Here is a 6,444-nt window from a genome sequence, read left to right on the forward strand (position 1 = left end):
GAAACAACGCAGGCTTACAGAAAGCAGTGCAAGTGTTGCAGGAACGACCCACTTCCATTCTGACAGTACCAGGATTTATTATTGTCAACCCCGTGACGCTCTGCAAAATCCAGTTTTCTCTTTCCATATGAAATGTAAATTTCCGTTCAGCTCTGCTCTGACCTGTAATTTTCCTGAGGAAGGATTTGGTAAAATGACTGGTGCTGTATTTTTTCTCCACAACCGGTGGTAGTGGCATGTTCCCAAGACCTGCTCCACTGGGCTCGCAGGATGGGGCTGGTGCAGGGAGAGGTGCTTTGCTGTAGCATGTACCAGTTGGGTGATCTGCACTCACAGCTTCTAGATAGCATTGGTAATGCTGTAGTTTTTAAAAACAATGTCATCGGTGCTTTAGCCTTACCTGCACTGCTGTTTATGTGTTCATGAGGGTGGAATGGAGGAAGAGCTGTCTCAGGCTCTAAACCACAACTGGGGCTTTCTTGCAGTTTGGAAATACCTGGAAGAGTAAGCTCTGGCCCTCCTGCCCCTTCCTCTTTGTGGCCTCAAACAGACCGTCTGCTGTGGGTCCACCACACAGAGCTGCCCGGGGTGGCACATGGCTCCACAGCGGTGAGCGCCCGCGCACACCGCTCTGCGTAGGATGCCTTTACCTGGTCAGCTTGGCTCTTTCTGGCCTTAAGTTTGCAAGGCCCAGCTGAAAACACCCTTCTCTTGTTTTTTTTAGTCACTTACAGAGCATCTTCTAACAACAGTCCAAATGCCAGCTTCTGTTTCAGGAAAGAGAAATAAATGCTGGCTTCTAGGGCTATGGCACAGGGTGGGGAAGACTAAGCAGTGTAACAAAAGCAGGACTTGTGCAACCCACCCTGTAAAACCTCGCCTGATGTGTCACCGGGGGATGTCTGCAATCATGGGCACAGCCTGTCACAATGGCCTCATCTGGCCAAGTCTTTGTGTCATGGCTGAGAGTCCTGCTAATGAGAAATAGAAATTATGTCTTTTAGAGTTTGCAGTTACTCATCTTTGCATGAAGTGGAACCCATCGCACAAGGGTCTGCCCTTCTTTCTTTCATGACTGTGGCTGAACATCATCTTCTCTGTTGGATGGAGTAAAAGCTTATGTCCCACTGTAAATGGCCTTAGCTTCCCGTTCCACCAGCACTCAGAAGAGCAGTATCCGACTACCAGAAATTCAAGAACAGGGCTCTGGAAAAGCTGATAGAGCAACAGCAATGGACCAGATGCTCCCGCCATATAAATCAGGAGAAGATTATGCATAGCCAGCTGTACCATATAAATGCCCAGTTTTATATGATGCCATGATCCTCGCTGTTTATCATATGGTCTAGCATCTGGCCAGTCCCGTTCATACCTCCTATATATCTGTACTAATCAGATGTGGACTTGGGGCTTATTTACTTGATCTCAGCTAAGGACAGCTCTTGTGGCCCAGGGGTGAGGTGCTGTTGTGAAACGACATTGGCTTTTGCCACAGATCTATCAGATGGTATCAAGTACTCTAAACTGCAGGGAAATAATCATAAATAGGTGTTTTTCTGTGGATTTTTCTATGGATTTCAATGGTTGCTACGATGATCAAAGACATTAATCTGTAAAATCTGTCTGATAAGAAAATAATAAGAAGAAAATAAAACCCAAACTCCTCAGAGTTAGTTTGCCACAATGGATGCAGGACACAAAACAAGCATACTTCTTCAGAGAAGCAGAGGGAAAGAAATGACACCAGTATTCACCATCAGGAAAAATCACTGGCTGTTTTATTGGAAGTCTTACATGTTGGGTCCACTGAAGGCCCAGCTCAAGCACTCACTGCTGCCAGAATTTTGGCTTGAGATGGGGAAAAATGGGAAGCTCAAGCCCTGACACTTACAAGGAAAGTTGAAAAAGGTAATTCTTGAAAAGTCTCCATCATCTGATGTAAATACTGAAGACCACTAACGACTTTAATTTTTTTAGTATTGTTCTCTTTTCTAAGGCAGTGAGGACCTGACACTGATACCTAAATACCCTCAATACTGACTACCACATTCTGAGGACCAGGCTCTTCAGAGATGTACTTACTTTTAAACACAAGAACAGGATGACAATGAAGAGCCATTATGCTAATTGCTGTATCTGCAAAAGAGCAACTGGAAAATTTTTACTAATTTAATTTCTTTCATTAATTTAATTAATGATATTAATTTCATTAATTCAATTAATTTCTTTCAGGCAGTCATTCTAACACAGCTTTTTTTTTTTTTTTTCCTTTTTGGTGAAAAGTCATATAAATCATACTGATTTCCAAGAAACCACCACCAGCTCTTGCTATTCATTTTGTAATGACAGATGAGCAAGCATTTTTAGACATTGCTTGTTACAGGACACTTTTTTTTTTTTTTAATAGATTACTAATTACTAATAGGATAATCCTATTGTTATAGGATTGGGCTAAATTCTTATTTCTGAGCTAAATTCTTACTATATTTTTTTTTATACTGGAAAGAATAAACCACTGAAAAGATATCAGTAAAAAGAAAAACAATACAGTTAGCTCTGTTAAATCAAACTTAAACACTTTCAGAGAGTCTGAGAAGTCACTAATTGTGCCCTGAGTGGAATGAGAATCAGGGAGACAAACCTGAGGGAAAAACAGCTGGAAAAGGCTCTGAAGAATCTGCAGAGCAGCAGAGTGACCAGTACAAGGAGAGAAGACAAAGTACACACAGAGAGGAGCTGGGAAGCAAAGAGCCTGCGGCATCAGAGCACAAATGTATATTCCAACAAGATTACAAAATAGGAGCAAAGCGATTTGGCCAGCAACACAGTATAGCTGCTGGCAGAGACACTAAACAGTTTCTGCCTTGGAAAAGGACGGCTATATATGTATGGACCACAACTACTTTATACATGTCCATAGCCAAGGAGAGGATACACCTATAAGGGCACAATGTTTACATATTTCTGCTCAGAGAGGCCACTTCAGCTATTTCATCAGCAATCTTAGAGGGCCAACAGCCATTATTAAGAGCTGGAGAGAGAAATTACTCAAAAGCTGGAGAGAGAAATTTATCAGTGGAAGAAGCAGCACCAATTACTGGGAAGGCTTATTCATTGCAACTGGTCAATGTCAGTGGGACTCAATCACTTCCAACACAGGTGCCTACTGCCATTTAAGATACCTCTGAGCTTCCAGAGCATTTGCACATGGTTGGCAGATACAGCAAGGGATCTGCAAGAGACCCACACCTCTCCAAGGTGGCAGCTGAAGTCATCAGGGGACATCCCACAGATAAGCACTAGACACCTATGCTTGGATGTCTGAAGCTGTACCCCAGTTACTGAAATGCTAGTGTAATGCACTAATGGGATACTTACCAGGTGTAAACTGGACCCTGAAGTCATGTGTATATGATTTATAGGGTTACATTAAGAAATCTGAAGAGAAAATCTGGTCATGGGGATGAAACACAGGTGAGAAAATCTGGGTGTGTACATTGGAGTTGCAGGGTGCCTTGGCTGCCTTCACCTTTCTAATGCCAAAGGCCTTACCTCTCCATTCAAATGATCACTTTTACACTTGAATGATCTTGTTGAAAATTAAGTATGAGTATGGAGTATGACAAATGAAACTCTGAAAAGTGAATGCAAAGAGACTGCAGAAATTGACTGGGATCCCAGATTAGTATTTCTTTACTGCATGTTCATTCTGAATGCCTTCTTGAAGTTAATTCCCTTACCTGCTGAAATATTGCTCCACTCTGATAAATACCATGAAAAAATTATGCCAGAAGTACAGAAAAGGATTAAATAAGTTAAAATTTTTCAGCTGCACAACAAAATGTATTTGTATAATGCCATCTCTGAGTGCACAAGGCCACCATCTTTTACCAAGTTGCTCCTTAATGATGTTTGCCACAAAAAGATCTACTTCTGGAAAGAGTAGGAGACACAATGACACAAAGCATAATGTACTTTGAGTCCTCAAGTTCTGAAACAAAAGAGGGTGGGATCAAGCAGAAACAATGGTCAGAGCTGAGTAGGACATCCCCAAGACCAGGAAGCCCAACTCAGAGACATAGGGAGATCTATTATTGTGTATTGTATATTATTGTATATGTTCCAGGCATGCAACTCCTTGCTCTGAAAGCTGTGCTACCACCATGAAAAAGAAGCAGGAAGTCACAAACAAGGAAAAGCTACTGCAGCTTTGTAATCCTTTAGTGTGTGCAAACACAGTACCTGCGATGCACTGGAGTAAAATCGGCAAAAATGGTTTAGACTGGAAAAATTTTTTTTCCTAATTTTTATACCAGCTGTATATTAAAGATAGCTGAGAGCCCCAACTCGTATTACCAGCATCCTTCTAAACAAACATTATGTTGTTCATTTTACCATGACTGACCAGTACAGCAAAAACCATCCTGCTACTTCCAGATGAAGGAGGGTAAACATAATATTTTAGAGCTGTGCCATCAAAATGATCAAAGGAAAGAGCTATACTTCAGTGAACCCAAGACCTGGTGAGTTGTGTCCATAAGTGTGACCTCTCAAGGTCCAGGGATAGCCAGTCATGTTATGAGATAAGGTGGGGAAATGGGCCAAATGGGAGGGCAAACTGAGTAGCAGAAAAGGTTCAGCTGATCTTCTATAAGCTCACCCACTGCATGTGAATAGGATCAATGAAAACACTTCCAGACAAATATTTCTAAAGAAAAACTGGAATTTTCCTGAAAGAAAGAAGAACACTTATTGAAATACCTTTCTTACCATTATGTTTTTCATGTGAAAAAGAAAATCAAGTTTCTTTTCTCTGTGGCCAAAACCCTGTGTCCTTCATTTTCTGGGCTGTAAGATTTCCAATCCCAAGTTTAAATTTCCTGGAATAGAACAGGAATGTAAATGTTTCCTTTACAGCTCTGATCAGTCTTTATCTAACACATCCAGTCAGAGCTCATACTCCAATCAGTAACCTTTGGTAATGCTTTCAGTGAGGTGCTATTTCTCTGAAAGCAGAATAATTCAATAACCCTTCCTGGAATGCAAAATACACCCTTGACCCAAGTCAGGAGGTAAGAAAATGGACACTGCTCTGCACAGCCTTCAGTCCTAAGAGGAATGCTCACACCAGAAGTCGAAGTTGTTCTGATCACCCTCTGCTTCTTATTAATGACACCCCTGTGATTCCACTAACAGACACTGACTTACCAGCATAATTCTGACATGAAACCAAAGAATCTCCCACACCTCTTATCAGGCCTCTTCCCTGCTGCAGCAGCTTTGATCCTGCTCACTCTGTGCATATTCACAAATTACACTTTGCAACACCTCATTTCTTTGCTGTGCTGGCTAGAAAAGAATAAAACAAAATGAACAACACCCGAGAAACTTCTGCTATGTAATTATGGGGGTCCAGGCAGCTTACTGAGGTTTACATGTAGCAAAATGAGTATTACCTCACCACTCTGCATTTCATTTTAGCTGGTGAATAGTGTAGAACAAGGTATACCTCCATAAACAATCAAGACTAAAATAATGTGCTTAATGTTTACCATCCAAATGCCACTGGCAGTATTTCTAATGAATTTCAAGACTTGAGCAAGCTGAAGACTGGAGTTTGACCAAGCATTGGGCCAAAAGGAGTGACTGGAAGTCATTAAATCCATAACCCTGGGGCAACCTCCAAGCAGTCACAACAGAACACAGAAACTAGCTGCTTGTTCTAATGAATATACTATATTAATAGTAACAGTTCTTAAGTAGAAATAGGTTTTGAGGCACTTATCTAGGCCTGCAGATTATGTCCCTTCCAGCCTTGAAGCATTTCAGTTAGCTAGAGCACAGACAAGCTCACTGACAGGTCAGCAAGTCTAGTGAGCACAAGTCCTAGGACATCCTTGGGATATGGAAAACACAGAATTCCCTAGAGCTATTTACAGTTTCTTAATGGCCAGATAGGAGGAAAGAATGTGAGGTTCACTCTTCCCTCTTGGCCATCTTGCCTAGGCATCATTACTCAGGGAGCTGCATATTTAACCCTCACATGCCATTTACTCATGGGGCAAGAACAGCTTCTAGGTAAGGACTGAGCAAGTATTAGTCCTTGCTACTGGACATAATGGGTGTGGATGAGCATAAATTTGGGGTCGTACTGCAGCTATTGCAGAGTGGCTGTGGAGCACAAGCAGGGACGGGCTCTTTACTTACTATAATCTGAACCAGTTTTCACAATCTGATGACTAACTTCACACCATGACACAGGCCATCTGCATTCACTTGCTTAGAGTCAGCATCTTACCAATGGTCTGCATAAAAACAACAGATATGAATATTTCACCGGTATAGAGAACTCCGAATTGCTTGGTAAAGAGAATCCCAATTTCAAAAATACAAGGAAAAAAAAAAATCAAACCACAGTCATAAGTATAATTTCTTTGTATTTGT

Source organism: Tyto alba, unplaced genomic scaffold (assembly GCF_018691265.1).
Source record: "Tyto alba isolate M040663 unplaced genomic scaffold, T.alba_DEE_v4.0 Super-Scaffold_22, whole genome shotgun sequence".
Taxonomy (NCBI): domain Eukaryota; kingdom Metazoa; phylum Chordata; class Aves; order Strigiformes; family Tytonidae; genus Tyto; species Tyto alba.